At 42.6% G+C, this 21,190-nt stretch overlaps 1 long non-coding RNA gene across 1 annotated transcript; it reads left to right on the plus strand.

The window, feature by feature from the left end:
- Positions 1-1,983: 1,983 nt before the first annotated feature.
- On the plus strand, positions 1,984-19,978 carry LOC141568940 (uncharacterized). The gene is made up of 4 exons (XR_012492283.1): positions 1,984-2,614; positions 2,743-2,856; positions 11,536-11,630; positions 19,609-19,978. It is a non-coding gene; the product is annotated as an uncharacterized LOC141568940 (long non-coding RNA).
- The last annotated feature ends 1,212 nt before the right edge of the window (positions 19,979-21,190 follow it).

Below are 21,190 nucleotides of genomic sequence, written 5' to 3' on the forward strand. Positions count from 1 at the left end.
TTCCCGGAGCCAACCTTGGCTCTAGTTGCCCATATGTCGGGACGCGAGTCCCCATCCAGATGTTTCGTGGGTGGGCTCGTGATGTGTGTGTGTGTGTGTTATGCAGTCGGGAGGGGGTTGGAGGAGCGAGAGTCAGTCCGGACATGCATGCAGCCCCCAAACCAGCCCACCCCACGTCGGGGACTCAGAGAGATACCTTTCCGGGACAGGCACCAGTTTAGGAAGTTCAAGTGGAAAGCATATTTGGAAATCGCTGTCTATTACTCTTTTTTAAAAAAGCTTTCGTTCTTATTCTTTGCCGGGAGTTGATCTCTCTGGGGCTGCCGGTTAGCTGGGATCCGTGTAAACTATCCTCAGGGAAAAAATCTTCCCTAGCTTCCCAAACCGCTGGGGTAAGGTGTGGGGGGGAGGGCGGGGGGGAGAAATTAACAGGGCTGGTTAAAGTTCTTGGTAGAAAAGTGAATGTGAGTCACGTGTAGAAAGTTTAGTCCGGATATTAATTTGTTGGGGATGTTAAGTTTAAGAAAATGTTCAATCTTCCCTTTCCCCTGAATAAATAATAAAGCCAACATTCTCCTTCATTTAGGAGACAGTTTGGTTTGCTGACCTGCTGCACTAATTATTAGGTGGTGTTTTTTCCCCACCAATTTCTTTTAAGTCAAACGTAAACTGGGAGCAAATCGATCACTGAGTTGCATTTATTTAATAGTCAAAAGTCCACTCGAAGTCGCTGTCCCCTGTTCTCGGAAAAATGATCCACCCGGGGCGGGGGCGGAAGCGGGTGCTGAGGAGCTGAGCTCCGGAGGAACTGTAACCGCTAGCTGGGGAAAGCGCAGGCGAAAGGTGCTGCATCCTGCTGCATTCTTGCCACTGCGCGTACAGTTCGGAAGCTCAGGATTTCGAGTTCATCCCAGGGGTGTTCAGAAAGTTTTCGATGCCGCAATCTGGGTCCAGCGGGGCCAGCCGGCCTCCGACGCCCGGCTGCCCGCTGTCCCGAGATAGAACACTCCTTCCGATTCCGACCCCATTGCGCTCGCCGGGGTTGCGTGTCGCTCACGAGGTGACTCAAGGAGAACCGCCGCCTACGTTGCATTTCACCATCCGCGCAAGTGGGCGCGGCGGAAGCGACCTGAGCCCTGGTCCCTCTGTAGCGCTGTTGGAGGCTAACCTCCGCCGCCAGCCCCGCTCGCTCTCGCTTCCTTCCTGAATAAGGTCCCCAAGTGTCCTGTGTCCCGAAGCCCTAACTCGGGACCGGGTCCCCTGCGCCTGGAGAACACTGACAAAGCCAGTGGGCCGTTAGCACCTCAGGTTAAAAAATGTGCTAGAAAGGCGGCGTTGACCCGAGAGGGTTCTGATAACCCAGCGGTCACCACCCGACCAACGCACCCGAGCTGTGCTCCGCGCGACCTCTTTGTAACTAATTACCTTGAGCCCAAGATATTTTCCATCAATACTGTTGAGGGGGAAATAAGTTAAAAGATTTTCCTCCCCCTTTTATATTCGCAATGAGAATTTCTTTCCAGCTTTTCTTTGGGATGTTGTGTTAGCTTTTCGAGAGAAGTAACTTATCCCTATTTATTTATTTCTTCTGAAACATGAGAATATATTTCTGAGCATTACCCCGGCTCTGAATTTTGGAAATGTGAGAGGGAACCATTAGTGTCTGCGAAGGGTGTGTCTTTAAAATCACCTTATTTAGGGGGGAAATTAAGTTACTGTCTTTGATCTTCAGGAGGCATATAAGTTTATTGACTTTTGTGGGTTGTGGGGGGGAGGGTGGTAGTGGTTTACGATTTGTATGTGTTCAGGAGAATGTTGGCTCCCATGTGGCTAACTTCAGGCCCGGTGATTTTGATAATCCTGATAAAAATGGTCTCTGTCTGGAGGGTTAGCAAAGTCTTGTGTAAATGGGGGGTGGGAGGGAAGTGAGCAATTAGAAATGGAGGCCGCCGGATATATTTAGGATTTTTTTTTTTTTTCCTCGGGAGGTTAAGGAAGGGAGGGAATGAAAGCAAAGACGTGGGCATCGGAAATTGCCCGAAGTGTTCCGCAGAGCTGAGCACCCCAGAGCCAAGTCGCCGCCCGCGTCCACCCAGCGTGCATTCAATCCCCAGTAGCTAGAACAATGGGGGGAATTCGCAGTGCGCGCAGCGCCCAGGGATTTCTGCCTCCCAAGGTCCGCGGGTCATTTGGAGCCTGAGCGGAACCCCGCCGGCTGTGAAGCCTCGGCGGAGCAAAGCCTGCGCCGCTGCGGACGCTTTGACCCTTCCGCCCACTTGGCTGGTCTGTAGGCTGCGCTCCCCAGCCCCAGGTTGAGCCCCAAAATCCGCTGCCGGCTGCCCTTGGCAAACACCATCTCTTCCATCGTTCCACCCTGCAGATGCGGAACTTGAGGCTCAACCCTAGACAGAGTTGGTGGCGAAACTGACCGTAAACCCAGTTTGAGCCTCTGCACTTATCCCTGTTCTGCAGTACAAGGTCCCCCCCACGCCCGAGCCTGGCCTTTAGTAAAGCGCATTCACCCAAACTGGGAGAAAAGTTTACCTCTGATAAATGTTTAAAAATCTTGCATTCGGAAAATCTAGAAAGGAGCGGATTCAACTTCAGCACACCTGTACGGTTTGTTTTATTTTGGTTTGTTTAGGATTGCTCACCTAGGGCCTCTGAAAATTCTAATCCGGCAGGTAGGCCCTCTCCTTTAGAAAGGGACAGGGCCACCGTCTCCTTTTCCTTTTACCCCAGGTCCTGCTGTCAGCGACCCGCTGTGTGACTTCAGGCACGTCATTCTCTGGCCCTAAAATCCCCCAAATGTTAAATAGGAGACTTGGACCAAAAGATCCCAGCGACATTTTCGCGGTAAGTTTCTGATTCTGGGCTCAGGGAGGGAGGTGCCCGCAGCTGCTCGTGCCCCCTGCCAGCGCCGCCTGGTGACCCACTGTGTCTCTGGTTCATACCCCACCACTACTCCCTGCGGGGCCGCGATGGTTGCTTTTCTTGGGGCTGCGGAGCCGTTGGCCTGGAGCCCAGTTCCGGTCACCCGAACCCTTACCCTCCTCGGAGCCGCGGGAGATGAAGGGCCGCGATCCCGGCCGCGGCTCCAATGCCCACCCGCAAGGGGGCGCTCTGCTAGCTGCCGGGGATCCGGAGGCGAAGATGGGGGCTGAGGCCGCTAGCAGGTTTTCTCCGCACACAGGGCAGGAGACTCTCCCCTCCATTTGGGCTTATGCGGCACCCCCCGAGCGTCCCGGAACTCATGTGGCCGCCCAAATCTCCTGGGTGTCTAGGCGGCCGAGGTGCCCCCTTCTCCGCCGGGGTTCCAGAGAGCCACTCAGAGCGCGGGGAGCTATTGGCCACAGGCGGGCATTTGCCCAGCCCCGCGGCTGCCGCTGCTGGCCAGAAGGCGGGGCTTAGACATTCTTTGCAGGACTCTGAGGAAAGAAACGCTTCCCAGCGCTGAGATCCAGGTGCACCTAGGGGAACGAGGACCTACCAGCCTCAGTTGCACCCACCTCCCCACGTGTGTGTACGCAGCGTGTCATTGCAGTAAATGCTGATATGTATGAGTAAAACTGCAAATCACAGAAGAGGGACGATTGCTCTTATTTTATAGATCAAAGCAATTTGATGCCCAGATTGGTTTGGTGACTTGTGTCCTGAGGAGTCAAGGTGGTGCGCTGATCTTAAATCCCTCATCCACATACACCCTGCTCTGGGCCTTTGGCGAATGAAGCAGGGAATGGTGGGGAGACTGGGGGAGAGGAATTTATGCCTCAGGCTTCCTCCTGGCTGAGTCATCAAAGGCTGGCTGCTGCCCTCCCCAGGAAGTAGTCTCCCCACAGCCTTGCTGTCACCAGGTTCTTCAATGGCTGTCCCCCTCACTCTTCAGGCCTAAGGTGGTAAGGACAGCTCGCATTACCAGTGCCAAGGCACTGTGCTGTTCCTGTATGTTCTCTCCTTCTCCAGCTACTTTGTGAGTAGTTCTTTTACTACATACACTCACCTCAAATTCCTCAAAGTGTGCCATATCTTTCCCGCCAGGACCCTGACATGTGATATACCAGGGCTGCATTACTTTTCTTAATCTGGTTCCCAACTACTGGTTGTATGACATTGAATAAGTTACACAACCCTTCTGAGCCTGAGTGCCACTGTCTGTATTTGTACTCCTCTCTTACAAATGCCTTCAGCCTCTCTCTTCCTCTGTTATACTCCTGGCAATGGAAATCTGTAAAGGCCAATCCTGTCTTCAACCTTCCTGGCCTGAGCCACTGAGTTGCTGGAGGAAAACCCGCCATTAGAGATGACTGGTCCTGCTTTAATTTTCCACCATAAACTTCTTATGGGTAAATAAAGGCACCCTGCACCTCTCCTAAATGTCTTCGGGAGGCCCACTTTCCCAATCCCAGAGACAAGTATTTCTTACTTTCTCTCTCACAAAAGACAGGGTTTCTCAAATCTTCTTTGAGAACATAGATGCTGATGGGATTGTCTACACCTTTCTTCCACCAAAACTCTACACTGACTAGCACCCACCCCAACTCCTCCTCCTTCCCTTTTGTCACAGTGCAGGAAGCTGCAGGCCAGTCCAACACAGAGTGATCCCCATTAGTGCTCTGGATTCCAGCCGTTCTCGCCTCAAGGACTTCTCTTTTCCCATCTCCTTGGTTCTGAGTCATTAGTTTCTCACCATGGTGGACAATGATGGGACACCCAGACCCTGTCAGTGAAGGACATGCTGCCTCAGGTCCTGGTGTGCTGTCAGCACAGAGCCTTCAGCTGCCAGCCTCTCCAGGGCTGCAGGGGCTGAAGTTCAGGCCCCTTCCTGAGGTGGCCTCCATCCACTGATGCAGGGGGAAAGGTCTGGTCATCCCAGCCAACTCTAGATATCTCTGAAGGGCAAACGGACTCCAGAACTTTCTCTGGGGTTGGTAAAGCATGGTGGGCCTGCATCACAGCTATGCTTCTCCCTCTGCCTACGCCTGCTTCCTCCTCCTCCCTTCTATAGGTGTTTGTCCCAAGGGCACTTTCTAATAAACATTCTGTTCACTCTCCAGTGAACCCTCCCTCTGTCCCTTCACACTCTGATATGGTTCACATCAGCATCCAAACACACTCCTATTTTTTGTTCCTCTTCATAGCCAAACACATGTACAGTTTCTACTTTCTCACCTCTTATTTCCTCTTTATTATGTTAGTTTTTTCTTCTTTTTCTTTAATGATGGAAACATTCAGACAAACACTAAAAAAATCAAATTTGTAAGAAATAGAGTAAATACGACTCTCTGACCCCAAATCCCAAGTCTTTCTCTTCAGAAGCAACCACTCTTGTTAAATATTTTATGAAAATACAAGGAAACAAGTATGTATTACTCTGCCTTTCCTCCCTCCCTTTTCTTCAAACAGGAGCATTAAATAGTAGTATTCTGCCATTATATGGGTGATCATTCCATATCAGTGTGTGTGTCTTTTAAAAAATGCCGACTATAGATAACTTCAATTTTTAAATGAAGGAATAACTGAAGTAATAAAGTATCTTTATCCCTGGGAGTTTGGTTTCCTAAAAGGTACCTCTAAACTTAATAAGAAAATAAAATACATGCATTTGGGTCATTAAAAAAAACCTACATATTTTTGCTTTGAAAAATGAGTAAATTAGCACATTTATTATACTTTTCAACCCTCTAACTTAAAAAACATGAACTAGTGTATACTTTATTTCACTTTGTCAAGGTTGATAACATCTACACTCTTAAACACAATTCCATGAGTTATTTACTCGGAGTTTCATTTTTATTTGACTCAAGGGAGCCAAGAAATCTTGAGAGCTTCATTTTTTATTCATATTGTAGTTGGATGGAATTCATGGAATGAATGGTTATTGTTGATGTTTTGGAAAATGTTTGTGGATGCTGTACCTCTTGAAATGTTGCGAATGTCTACCTAATGCATTTTTAGACTGGAAGAAAAATTTAGCTGGGTATAAAATTCTTGGGTTACACATTTTTCCAGTTAGAATTTTATGAAACTTGTTCTACTTTCTACTGGCATAGAATTTTGCTGGTTCATTCTTGGTGGTATCCACTCTGCAATTCAACACATTTACTGAATATAGCTGATCTTTAAACAACATGAGTTGGAAGTGTGCAGGTCCACTTACATGTGGATTTTTTTTTCAATAAATACTGTAAGTGTATTTTCTTTTCCTTATGATCTTAATAATATTTTTTTTTTCTCATTAAACTTGGTTGTAATGGGTCTTAAAATTCTTTGACAGATTTTTGGTTAAGTTGTTTCCATTAAAATGTACTGATTTTAAAAACTAATAACTTAAAAACTGCTTTTCTCTAGCTTCCTTTATTGTAAGAATACAGTATATATTACATATAACATACAAAGCATGTATTAATCAACTGTTTATGTTATTGGTAAGGCTTCCAGTCAACAATAGGTTAGTAGTAAAGTTTTGGAGAGTGAAAAGTTATGGGCAGATTTTTGACTGTGCAAGGGGTCAGTGCCCCTAACCCTCACGTTGTTTATGGGTTAACTGTATTTTATTTCAATCGTTATGTTTATTATATCAGGCATCTTTATTTTTTAAACTGCTCATTTGCATGTCTCAATTTTGTGATTTTTCTCAGAAAGCTAATGCTCCTGGAGGCTATCAGTTGACAAAGTGTAGCTGGGGAAGGACAGGACATCAGGCCCCAGCCTGTGCCCCTCTATGTGTTTTTCAGGGTGGGAGAGAAACTCTGGGGTTATAAACAGAATTTGACTATTGCCTATTCAGCCTCTTGCCTTTCCAGCTTCAACTGACGCCACCTTTCAGGGTAACAGCAAGTATCTGAGCTCAGGATACTATTATTTCTAAGTGATGTTTGCTTAAACTGTATTATATGTCAGGGGAGGTGGTGGAAGACAGACATGAGGCAAGGATCACCTCTCCAGCCAATTTTCCATTTGTAGAACCTGTCCCTCTTCCAATCTAGGCTACCATTTTCTTCCCCAACAATGAAATGGAAGAGCCTTCTGTCCTCCTAGGTCTTTCTCCTGTTTCCTCCACCTTACGTTCTGGGATCTGGTGCTTCTGTGGCATCTCAGGACTGAATTCAAGGGAGAGAGTCTGCAACCATGCTTGTCCAAAACATGGACTCAAATTATTTGCTACTTTTAAAGTTGAATAACTTTACTAGTTGACATCTCAATGCTAAATTTTCTTTATTAGTGTTAATTGAAGCAGAACATACCTTTCCAGTTTAATGGTTTATTTATCTTTTTAGGAACATATTTTTATTTTATAACATTGAACATTTTTTTCCTATTCTGCAGTTTCATTCTTTTTTACAAGAATACTCATTGTATATACATTATATTTCCTTTGTCTTTCATACCTATACTTCTCTCTACAATAATATTAAATCTTATATATTTTCTAGGTCTTATGTATATATAATTTCCTTTAGCTTGTCTACCAGATCCTTGAAAATAAATTCAATTGTTTTCATTTCTTGTTATTTCTTCATTTTATTCTTCTTTTTCACTCTTTCCTGATCTTTGTGAGTAGCCTGCTTTTCTTTTCTTCCTGTTGTTTTAAGGCATTTTATTTAAAACATTGAGTCTGTTCTTGATCTCATTTGTTTTTCAGAAGGATTAGATTAGTTGTAATTCTTTGAGAGTTTAGAGAATTGTTATTCTTACTACTCATTTTTTTCAATTGAATTAATAGGCTTCATTTTTGTTAGAGAAGTTTTGGGTTTACAGAAAAATTGGGTGGAAATACAGAGAGGTCTTATATATCATCTCATCACCACCCCCATATACAGGTTCCACTATTATTAACACCTTGCATTAATATGGTACATTTGTTACCAATATTGATACATTATTATTAACTAAAGTCCATAGTTTACATTAGGGTTCACTACGTGTTATACATTCAATAAGTTTTGGCAAATGTATGATGATGTGTATCCACCATTACAGTACCATACTGAATAGTTTCACTGCCCTCAACATATCCATCTATTCATCCCTCCCTCCCCTCAAGCCCATGGCAACCACTGATCTTTTTATTGTCTCCATAGTTTTGCCTTTTCCAGAATGTCATATATAGGTATCCCCCACTTTTTGAAAGTTCGTCTTATCGCATTTTGCATTTACAAAAGACCTACATAATCACCTGTTTTTGCTAACCAAAAGACACCCGAAGAGGACTTTCACTTTACCCAAAAAGGCAAAAAAGTGAAAATAGTAGCATTCAGCTTGTTTTGCAGCGAGCTGTTGCAGAGGCGGCACACACCTTGAGAAACTACACTCAGCACTTCAACATCAAGCGCCATAGCTTTGAACTGCATCTGTGCCTTATCTCAATTTATTTTGTGCATCCATTAGCAAAATGTATCGTAAGGTATCAGAAAAGCCTAAGAGAGTTCGTAAGGGTGTTACACTTACCGTAAAACTGGAGATAATTGTTTCCATCATGGTGAGCAAAATAAAGACATAAAAAGTAATGGTGGGGCCGGGCTGGTGGCTCAGGAGGTGGAGCGCCGTACTCCTAACACCGAGGTGGCAGGTTTGATTCCCACATGGGCCAGTGAGCTGCTCCCTCTATAGCTAAGATTGTGAACAACAGCTCTCCCTGGAGCTGGGCTTCAGTGAGCAGTCAGAGGCATGGACTGCCATGGGCTGTGTGCTGCCATAGGCTGCGGTGGGCTACTGTGTGCTGCTGTGAGCTGCCAGTGCCCAGTGTGAGTGGCCAGCAGCTGGCGAGAGCTGCTGTGAGCCGCTGGGAGCGGCCCACCAGCGACTGGTGACCGACTGCCTCAGCGGGGGTGGGGTGGGTGGGGGTGGGGAAGAGGGTAGAGCACAAGGCTCATAATACCAGCATGGGCCAGGGAGCTGTGTCCTACACAACTAGACTGAAAAACAACGGCTTGAACCAGAGTGGGCCTGGAGGCAAAGAAGGGAAAAAAAGCAAAGTAATGGTAATTGCTTCTTCACTTTTCCCCATTATGAAGGTGTCATAGGAATGCTCTATTTTTGGATAGCAGAGGAAACCTATAGTTGAAATCATGCAGTGTGTATCCTGTTTAGATTGGTTTCTTTCACTTAGCAATATGCATTTAAGTTTCCTCCATGTCTTTTTATAGCTTGATAGCTCATTTCTTTTTATTACTGAATAATACTCTATTGTCTGGATACTCGTATATCACAGGTGTTTATCCATCACCTACTGAAGGACATCTTGGTTGCTTTCAGGTTTTGGCAATTCTAAATAAAGCTGCTATAAACATTTGTGTGCAGGTTTTTGTGTGGACATGACTTTTCCACTCAATTTGGTAAATGCCAAACAGTACAGTTGCTGGGTTATATGGTAAGAGTATGTTTATTTTGTAAGACATTGCCATTCTCTCTTCCAAAGTGGTCGCACAACTTTGCTTTTCCACCAGCAATGAATGAGGGTTCTGTTGCTCTACCACCTGGCACTTGATGTTATTTGCTCCTCACTTCTTAAAAAGATTTTAAAAATAATTCTTCTTGTGAGATATGCTTTTTTTTCTTTTACTCTTCTTTAAACATGTATTTTAAAATTAGGAAATATCTCAAATGTGTAGAAAAACAAAAACAATATAATAAACATGTATAACTCCATGATACATTTTAGCATAATTTATTTTTTAAAAACACATGTTACAGAGATAGTTGAGTCCTCCCTTTTAATTAATGATACAGTTAAACTTATTTTTACATTTTAGATTATATTTACATCCTTTGTCTTTGCTTTTTTTTTAAAAAAAAAATCTCATTTCCTATCTTCTGTTAGACTGGGTTTTTAATATTTTTTTCCCTATCCTTTACTGACTTGGAAATTATAGATTGAATATAAATATAAATATTCTTATACTTTTTGATAGCTGTGGTTGACTGTTATACTCATGGCACTCAACAAAGCATACCACTTGGAATCTCTGCCCTTGTATAGTCCTCTCTTATATTGAGTCTATGTTTGGCCACGTGACTTGTTTTATCCATAAGACATCAGCAAACATGACAAGCAGAGGTTTAAGAAGCACTTGCACAACAGGGCATGTTAGAGTGTTGGCATCACCTTCCTAATGATGAAAGATCACAGAGAGAGAGAGATTCAACAATCCCAGCTGCCCTGAGACTTAGCTGACCCTCCAGCTGAATGCAGCCATGTTTTAAAGTACATGTGGGATTTATTTTAAACATGTATAGTAAGACACGTAGACATGGAAATGACTGCCATGATGGAAGACATTGTACTCACAGTTCCCTAGACACCGAAGGCATGGCACCAAGGGTCAGTCAGGAGGTAGAAGCAGTGAGGGGAAAACATGAGCAAAAGCCTTTATTGTGGTTTCTGCAGGAAGGCCTGCAAGGCAAGGTAAGCAGGTTTAGGATTGTCTAGCTGGAAGAATCTCAATGGGCCATGGTGTATAGGGGCAGTCCCTAGTTGTCTGGTAGGTGGCCTTGGGTGATTGGGACTGAGGAATATTGCCTCCTGGAATGTAAGAGTCAGTTACAGAAGGTGGTTAGGAGTCTGTACTCCAGATTGGTTGGTTTGCATATGAAAAGCACCCCCCTGGGTAAGTTATTTTCTATCTCTAAGAACTGGCTGCCCACTGAGGGGCACTCTCTCAGCAGTTAGCTCAGTGAGAGCCCAATGCCAGAACATAGAAAATAAGAAAATAACATTGACGCTTGAACTACGTGGAAATGAGGAGCACCCCTCCCTTTCCCCTTACCCCTCCCACCACGCAGTCAAAAATCCACATGTAACTTTTGATTTCCAAGAAACTTGACCACTAAGAGCCTACTATTGACCGGAAGCTTTACTGATAACATAAACAGTTAATTAACACACATTTAGGTGTTATATGTATTATATACTGTATTCTTACAACAAAGTAAGCCAGAGAAAATAAAACATTATTAAGAAAATCATAATGAAGAGAAATACATATACAGTATTTATTTTTTAAATATCCACATATAAGTGAACCCATTCAGGTCAAACCCATGTTTTTCAAGGGTTAACGGTATAATTGATACAAGTCACCTAAGTGCAACTAATAAAGAAACTATGCAGCTAACCAACAGATTCACAAGAAATAATAAACTGTCATTTTAAGTCTCAAGCCTTTGGACTGGTTTGTTATGCAACAATTGATAACAGATATTCTTAAATGGTATCAGTTTGATAACCATGGATATCCTTAAACTTGTTAGGTACATATGCAAGAAAGTCATAATTTTTTCAAAAAGTCAGTTGTCTATAGATGTGTTTTCATCATCTTTTGGTTTATGTGCCATTCTGATTATTTTCTTCCTTTTATGTAAGAAAATGTTGTCTAGAAGCTTATAGGTATTTCTTTTCTTTTTTTATTGGGGAATATTGAGGAACCGTGTGTTTCTCCAGGGCCCATCAGCTCCAAGTCATTGTCCTTCAATCTAGTTGTGGAGGGCGCAGCTCAGCTCCAAGTCTAATCGCCATTTTTCAATCTTTACTTGCAGGGGGCGCAGCCCACCATCTCACATGGGAATTGAACTGGCAACCCTGTCGTCCAGAGCTCGCTCTCGAACCAATTGAGCCATCCGGCTGCCCCTAGGTATTTCTTATTTCTGGAGTTGTAGACTTTTCTCAAGATAAGTAAAGTTCTTAATCATCCTGCCAGGAACTTAGCAAAACTCTTCATTTAGAGAGTCAAATCTGCTGCTTAAGGTCATTTTTTATTGTTGGCTGAATTACTGCTTCTCTTTCCATTTATTTTACTCCATTTGGAATTCAGATTTTTGGCCTGTTATATCTCCTGGATCTAACTCCAGATATTCTATCTTTTCCTTTAGATTTTTGGTTTATTCTCTTTCACTTGATTGTCTAAACAGTTTGTTTGGAACTCACCAGTGTCCATTTTCTCCTTCATCTACTGAATTTTTAAATCAAAATCATAGGTTTTAAAAACCTGTACTGTGTGTTTGCACTGTACTTGTATGTCCTAAACCACTCTCCTTCTTTGTTTAGTCTGCCTTTCTTCCCCACTGGTTTTATTGTATTAGGGTCTCTTCTGAGGGTTCTGCTTGCTCCTCCTGTCTCCAGTTGGGTCCCCTAGGTGTGTTGTGCTCTTTTTACATTTGTTCAGAAGGGCTCAGTTCCTGCTGCTGTGGTACAAAAGTTGTGGCAGGACTATGGTAGAGGAAGGGACATCAGTCTGCGTCCCTGTGAGCCTGTGAGTGAGGCAGGGTTAACCCCTTACAAAAGCACAAAAGGAAGACTCCGTTCTTGCACCCCCATCGTAATGGCTAGAGAACATTTGGGCCACCTGTTGCATTCTCTGGGACCAAGAGACCAGGCATCCTCGTGTGAGCAGTTGGTACTTTCCCTCCAACCAGTCTATGCAGCTCTACTCCCAGAGTCCAGGTACCTCCCTTGGGCTGCTGCTTATCTCTGGGAATGCTCTGGAATTGAAGCTAGGAGAGAAGAGGAGAGAAGGCTGAATATGTTGAAGACACCATCTTTCCAGACTCCCCTGTGCTGTGGACTGAATTTTGTCCCCTCCTAAAAAATTGCCTATGTTGAAGCCCTAACCCCCAGTGTGACTGTTTGGAGACAGGGCGTTAAGGAGGTAATGATAGTTAAATGTGGCTGTAAGGGTGGAGCTGTCACCCCATAGGATTAGTGTCCTTATAAGAAGAGACACCAGAAAGCTCACTCTTTCCTTCCCCCTCCCAACTCCTGCCGTGTGAGGACACAGTGAGAAAGAAGGTGTGTCTGTAAGCTGGGAAGAGTATCCTCACCAGACACTGAATCCGCTGGAAACTTGATCTTGGATTTCCCAGCCTCCAGAACTGTGAGAAAACAATGTTTGTCACTGAACCCACCTAGTCTACAGAATTTTGTCACAGCAGCCTGAACTGACTAAGACACCCTGCTTCCCCCAGGTAGCCAGATCATATCCAGTGGACAGTTTTCTGTCTTCATTTTGCATGACCTCTGGCAGCATTAGATTCCGCTGACCATGCGGTCTTCCTTGACACTTACCTCTGTTAGCTTCTGAGACATTACACTACTCTGTTTTCTTTCCCTCCTGCCTCCCTGTTTACTGTTTCTGTCTCTTTTGCTCATTCCTTCTCTTTTACCAAATCTCTCAAAGTTGATGCTGTTCAGAACTTACCCCATCCTAGATGATTTTGCCTAATCCAATGGCTTTAAATACTTTCCATTTACTGATGACCCCAAATATGTATTTCCAGTCCAGATCTTTTTCTGAGGTCGAGACTCATTCATCCAACTGAACTATTAATTGTTCTACTTGAATGTCTCACAGAAATATCACATTTTATATATTCAAGATAGGAATCTTGATTTCACCTCAATTTTGCTCCCCACTTCCCTTTCCCACTTAATTGCTCAAGCGAGAAACCCGGATGAATCCTTGATTTCTTCTTTCTCTTTATTTTCCATATTCAATCTACCAGTAAATCTTGTCAGTTCCACCACAACACATAGCTTGAGTTTTCACTCTACCTTTCATAATTATTGCTACTCCCTAAATCCAAGCCTTCCTCTTCTCTTCTCTGGTCTAGTGCAACAGTCTCCCAACTGGTATTCCTACTCCCACCCTGGCCCTACCTCCAATCCACTCTCTGACTCCAATCCACAGCCAGCATGAGCTTTCAAAGATTGGACCCTATTTGCTTTGCTGTTTGTAAGCCTGCAGTGTCTCTCTAACATACTTAAAGTAAAATCCTCACCCTTTACCACAGCTTAAAACTCCTGCATGCTCCAGCTTTACTGACCTTCCCAACTCATCTTTGTTTTTTGTTGTTTTTTTAAATTTTTATTGGGGAATATTGGGGAACAGTGTGTTTTTTCCAGGACCCATCAGCTCCAAGTCAAGTCTTGTCCTTCAATCTAGTTGTGGAGGGCGCAGCCCAGCTCCAAGTCCAGTCGCCATTTTCAATCCAGTTGCAGGGGATGGGGGGGGTGCAGCCCACCATCCCATGTGGGAATTGAACCGGCAACCCTGCTGCTAAGAGCTCGCACTCTAACCAAATGAGCCATCCGGCCACCCCCCAACTCATATTGTTATACATTTCAGTTGACCACTATGGTCCAGCTACACTGGCCTTTCTTCAGCTTCTTAAATATTCCAAATTTTCCCCCATCACAAGCCCTTTTTACATGCTAATTCCTCTCCTTCTAATTTATTGCTTTTTCCCTCAATCTTGCATGACTGGTTCTTTCTAATCTTTAGTTTTCAGTTGAAAGGTCATTTCTTCTGAGTCTTTTTCTGATCGTTTTATCAAAAGTAGATCTTCTATAGCTAAACTCCACTTTTTTTCTTCACAGTACTTTTGGCAATTTATAACTAGGTTATTTTGTTTGTTCCACTCATTGTGTCACTATTTTCCCCCACTAGGAACTTACCTGCTTTGTTTATCATCGGACACCTAGCATACTGCCCGGATAGTGTAGGCTCTCAACATAGATTTGTTGAATGAATGAATTAATTTGCAAGGAACAAATCAAAATATATATAAGGTGCCTAATAATATGCCTGACACATTGTACAAATTTAGCAATACTTAAGTTCACTGAGAATGTGGTGGCTATTTCTATAAATTACTGTGGGTTGTTTGTGATAATCCCAGCAAATTCCCATTGTTTTTGAAAGAAAAAGTAGATACACTTTATGGAAACCTTGGAGTAGTGGTTCTCAAAGTGTGGTCCTTGCACCAGCAGCATTAGCATCACTTGGGAACTTGTTAGAAAAGTAGCCAGAAAATCTGGCGACTGGGCCCGTAGTCTGTGTTGTAACAAGACCTCCAGGTAGCCTCTGATGTGCGCCTGAGTTTGAGAATACTGCCTTAGGGCATTTTTTTCCACTTTTTACTTTGAATTGTGGTAAAATATACAGTATATTAGAAAATATACTGTTTCTAAGTGTACAGTCAGTAGTGTTAAGTAAGTCACACTGTTGTGCAGCCAATTTTTAGAACTCTTTGCATCTTGCAAAGCTGAAACTGTATACTCATTAAACAATAACTCCTTTTTCTCCCTCCCCCAGCCCCTGCAACTACCATTCTACTTTCTGTCTCTATGAATGTGACTATTCCAGGTACCTCACATAAGTGAAATAATACAATATTTGCCCTTTTGCATCTGGCTTATTTCACTCAGCATTATCTCCTCAAGATTCACACATGTTGCGCATGTATCAGAATGTCCTTCCTTTTTAAGGATGACTAATGTTCCATTGTATGTATATACCACATTTTCTTTACCCATTCTTCCATCAGTGGGCAACTGAGTTGCTTCCAGCTTTTGCCTCTTGCTGTTATGAGCAAGGGTATACAAATATCCCTTCAAGACCTTCCTTTCAATTCTTTCAGCTATACACCCAGAAGTGGAAGTGCTGGATCACATAGTAATTAATTCGATGTGTAATTTCTGAGGAACTGCCATACTGTTTTCCATGGTGGCTGCACCATTTTATATTCCCACCAATAGTGCACAAGGGTTCCACTTCCTCCACATCCTGGCCAACACTTACTTTGTTTTCTTTATTTTTATTATAGTGGCTATCCTAATGGGTGTGAGGTGATATTTCATTGTGTTTTTTAAAAATTTGTATTTCTCTAGTAGTGTGATGTGGAGTATTTTTATTTATATTTGGGCCCAGTTTATAGCATAGCAGACTAATCTGCAGCAACACATAAAGAATTTTCAGTTACTTCAACATTTAATTTTAAAAATTGATCCCCAAATCCAGATTTCCTATCAATGTTCTTAAAATCCTGACCTACGTATGTTTTTCAGCCATCAAAGTAGGACCTTCCACTTTCACAGCCATAAGGACTGCAAACATCTAGGAGTAAACGGACAGGTCTGTACTGAAAACCCACCTTCAGAGACTGGTTTCTCCTTCACAGGGGAGTGCATGGCTAGAAAATGGTAGAAACCATACCCGGGAGTGCAAATACCCTACAGTAAATTGCGTAGGGAATTGACAGAGCTTTTGAAGTAGCAGGTGGCAGTTTGAGAGCCTTTGAACCTGATTCTACTTACTTATTGGCTAAAAATGAATCTTGTTGTTTTAATCAAAAAGAAAATTTTCAGAGGTAACCGGGGCCATCAGTGGTTCTTATAACCTACTACCCAAAAGTTTGCGTACATATAACAGATATTTCAGTCCAATTTCTCTTAAAGCAACAAGACGTTATTGGTCAGAGTGTTTTGTTGATCTACAGCATAGACTTGCTGAAGGGATTTTTCTCCAACAAATCCACTGAATTCTAACTTGTGATCCCTTCTAAATCTTGGAAACATGTTCACCCTGGAATTTTCCCTACAGCCAGGTGTGTGCTACCCTGTTTTTGTGAATAGTCACCAGGTTCTCCAATCTGCTTTTGCCACATGAAAACACACTATCCTTTGCTTTGCTTCTCATCCAAAAGGCTGCCGACTCCAGAGGTTTTTATGCTATGCTTTACTTTCCCTTTATTTTACTGTCAATGTCACTCCACCTTCATTTCAATACTGATGCTTTCCCCTCTTTCATTTCTGACCATTCTTTTTCCATTTTCTACTCTTTCTCCCTCTGGAAATCACCTTTGTAACCTATTCCTCATTTTCAATTCCCAAGTCACCAAACGGACCGAAGTAAGATAAGTGAGTTTCCCGTCATCATAAATGCTTCACCTGTCTCCCTCGCTTTGCTAAGTGCATTAAGGGAAAACTGGCCATACCAGAAAGTCTTTTCCTGTTGACTTCCATTAGCACTTTATGAATTTCTTAACTTTCAGCTTTTGGGAAACCATTTGAGATAGGGAGAGCCGGTACTTTTTTGTGAGGTGAGAGTGTGAGGATGAAATAAGGATGCTGGTTTCCATAGGCCATTCATGAAAATTAGTTATGTGACTGAATGGTGGGCTTTGTCTCCATAGTGTTCTGCCGGCTTTTAAACTTCCAGAGGCCGCTGTCGGACTTTGACCCTATTTTCCTCTGGTAGGCACAAAAGCACTAATGTGAAATCTACTCCAAACTGAGATTGGTTTATAAAACCCAGAACTGCCTCTTGGTTTCCTTAAAAATTTGTTTGACGAGGCTAACTGTGTTAAAATTAACACACTGTACTGGTGTAAAAGTGCTCTGCTGGAAATTGCTTTTACAGCCACTATCATCAGTTCAATAGCATTTAGCCCCCAGGCCCTGCTCTGACCATCCCGATTAATCTTGCTCACCAACACCAATTTCTGCTCATCACTTTCCCACTCAAAGACTTTCCGTGATGCTTGGTATGCCCATCTGTGGCTCTCGACCTTGATTTCATCGGGAGTGAGACCATCTGGCTCTGTCACATGGCATCTCAGGGCTCTTTGGAAAATTTCCACCTGTAAAATGGGGTTGCTAATACTGTAACGGCTTAGAGCAGTGTCAGGCCTGTGCCAGCATTCATGATGGATGCTAGGTCTTCTCACCATTACGTAAATGGTAGCTGCATAACATTCTCCCTCCATCCTAATGTCCTCGTCTGTACTACGGCTTGCAATGCCCCATGATTCCCAGGTAAGGAAGGGGGCAGAAGGTACCTTCTAAACCTCTGGGATTGGAAACACACTCAGATATTCTGATCTACCCTACTGAGTAGCACTTTACCACCCCCCACCCCCACGAACATACCCCCATGACAATCACCTGCCTGCAGGATAAGTTTTGAACTCCTCCTGTTCCAGATTCCTGTTTTGAAACCTGGCTGAACTTGAGACCAAGGCAGGCTAGGTAAGAAATGACAGAGAGGACAGAGGTAAACAAGAAAGCAGCAAATACCACCACTGGGCTCACACTACCCAGTGCTGTCAGATCTTCTGATTTCTCCAGCAAAGCTGCAAAACTGCATTTGTATGTGAAATTGCCTGCATTTTAAATGGAGGTGATTTTAAAAGTCACAGATTTGAAATAAAATTTAAAAGAGCCCTGGGACCCGTTCATATCTGAGCCAAATACAAGTAGGTTAAGTCTGTGGAACTCCAACCTCTCGGCTACACAAACTCCTATTTCTTTCCGATAGTTCCTGAAGCCAAAAAACCAAAACCCAAAAAACAAAAACAAAAAACACCCCACGACAATGTTATAGTCCAAAGGACTTCTGTGTACACTGAGTCAAAACACTCCTTTTCACAGAAGAGAAGACTGCTTTTCAACAACATGAAGTGACTTGCTGAAGGTCATCGAGACTGCAGCAAAAAGGCCAACCAGAGCTTTATCCCCCGCTGTCTCCACTCCACAATACAGGAGGCTCTAGATCCAGGTCTCCTCTTTGGGAGATGCACAGACCACTCCTGCATTATTCGTTTTCTTCTATTTGTACATATCTCCGCTCACCATGCAGACACCAGCTCTTCTACTTCTTTGCAAACCCTGCAACTGGCCCCTGGCGCCTGGCAGCATCCTATAGTAAATGGCCAACAAATTGCTATTGCTTAAAGTAATTAAAGTAATTAAGCACACTGGATTATTGCATTGGAGTAATAACTTAATTAATGACCATTTAAATTCTTATGGATAATGTCAGTTTGTGGTCTGCTTTAGATCCTCTGGATTCTAAAGTAAACGAGTTTCTGGAACTTTCGCAAGTTCAAATCCTTCATTCCTTTATTTATTCACTCATTTGCTCAGCCTTTCTTGCTATCCCTTAGGCGAGGCGCTAGCAACAGAAACACAGTCCATGCTTTCATACAGCTCACAATCTACAGAACGATCTTGATAACATTAAGTGTAGATATTATAAAGGTATCCATTCATTATAAAAGTGAAAAAGACATAGTAATTGAATACATGAATACAAAAGGTAAATTCAGTTGGAAACTGAAACAGTAATATACTAGGAATCTCTCTTCCTCTCCCCCTGCCTCCTATCCCTTTTTGGTGGTTCAGAAATAAGTACTGTTTCCTAAAGGAACTGGGGAAGCGTGAATAATTCCTGTACAGTGAATTGACATTATAGGAGCATAGATCTGGAAAAGGCTTGGGGATCACTTTGCCACATCCAGGAGGGATTTACCGACCTTTGAAAGCAGCATTTCATTACCTTCCATCTGTCTTTGGCTTCAGGATTCCTGAGTATAAACCAGTTACTACCTAAGTAGTGATTCAAGCAATTAGATCCCATCAGATAATTCCAGTGAAAGTTTGTTTTGGTGTCTCCAGGTTGGGAGGATCTGTTATTGACACCTTTTAGAGTCTGGCTACCATTAGGCAGTTCCTTTGATGGTTTCCCTTGTCTGCCTGGCCCTTAAATGTTAGGTTTGAGATCTCCTTCTTCTTTTGACTCTCCATGCTCTCTGTAATTGATCTCATCAATTCCCATGGATTTAAATATCATCTATGTTTTGATGATTTCCAAATTTTATATCTCCAGCCTGGTCTTCTCATCTCTGAACCACAGTTTCATACGGTCTACTTCGTACTCAACATTTCCACTCGGAGGTCTTGTAGCCATTTTAAGATAAATCAAGAGAATGCTTTCTCCCTTCAAATTTGCTCCACCACAGTAAATGACACCATTGTTTTTTCATCACCTACAGAAAAGTGGGAGTTATCCTTAAGTTCTTCCTTGCCCATTCCCTCATCCATCCTATCAGTCCATCAGGAAGTCCTGCCACATCCTCTACTACAACACAGCCACACATCCTCTGCCACCCGGAGTCCGGACCACCAGAACATCTCTCTTGGACTGTTACAAACATCCTCCTCGCCAGCCTCTCTGCTTCCACAATACTATCCTCCAATCAGTTGTCAACTCAGCAAAAAGTGATGCTAAAAGGTCAATCAAATGTGTCACTTCTCTGCTTAAAATATGGCTTCCCAACTCATAGACACAGAGAACAGATTGGTGGTTGACAGAGTCAGGGGTGGATGGTGGGTGAACTACATGAAGGTGGTCAAAAAGCATAAGCTTTCAGTTACAAAATAAATAAGTCCTGGGGATGTAATGGACAGCACAATGATTATAGTTAATAATATTGTATTGCATATTAGAAAGTTGCTAAGAGAATATATCTTAAAAGTTTTCATCACAATAAAAATATTGTAACTATGTGTGGTGATGGATGGATGCTAACTAGATTTATTGTGGTAAACATTTTGCAATATATACATAAATCAAAGCATTATGTTATATGCTTGAAACTAACACAGTGTTATATGTCAATTATATCTCAATGAAAAGTATGGCTCCCCATGGGATTTCAAGTGGCCTTCAACCACTATCAAGCTCCTCCACCTCATCTGTGCCCTCCTCTCCTTACTCAGGGTCCTGCAGTTGCCTTTTAGTCTTCTAAGTGTGTTTCTCAACCATAGCCTTTGCCAATGCTGCCCATTAGCCTGGCATCCTTTATCCCCACTCTTTATACAGTGGGCTGCTTTCCGGCCTCAGTCTCACTAAATATATCCCCAGTTCAGGGAAACTCCCTGGTACTAGAAAAATAGCACCTCAGACCCCACCTAATCTAGTTATTCTCTATATTATTATATTAGCCTTGCAAAGTGAATTTAACAGCATATGAAAAAGATTATACACCATGACCAAGTGGGATTTATTCCAAGGATGCAAGAATAGTTTGATATATGAAAATTAATCAATAAACATACTACATTAATATAATGAAGGAACGAAACCCTGTTATCATCTCAATCGATGCAGAAAAACTTTTGACAAATGTTTCTTGATAAAAACCCTTTCATGATAAAACTCTTAATAAACTAAGGATATAAAGGAGCTTCTTCAACATAATCGAGGCTATATATGTAAAGCCCAGAGCCAACATCATACTTAGTGGTGAAAGACTGAAAGCCTTTTTTTCCTAAAATCAAGAACAAGATAAGGATGTCCACTTTCACCACTTCCATTGAACATAGTATTTGAAGCTCTAGGCAGGGCACTTAGACAACAAAAAATAAATAAAAGACATCCAAATGATAAAGGGAAAAGTAAAATAATTCCTGTTCAGAGATGACATAATCTTATATGTAGAAAAATGCTGAAGATTTCACACACACAAAAACTTTTAGAGCTGATAGACACACTCAAAAAAGTTGCAGAATACATAACCAACATTCAAAAATTAGTTGCATGTCTATACACTAATAATGAAGAATCCAAAAAAG

This window comes from Rhinolophus sinicus, linkage group LG15 (assembly GCF_036562045.2).
Source record: "Rhinolophus sinicus isolate RSC01 linkage group LG15, ASM3656204v1, whole genome shotgun sequence".
Lineage (NCBI taxonomy): Eukaryota > Metazoa > Chordata > Mammalia > Chiroptera > Rhinolophidae > Rhinolophus > Rhinolophus sinicus.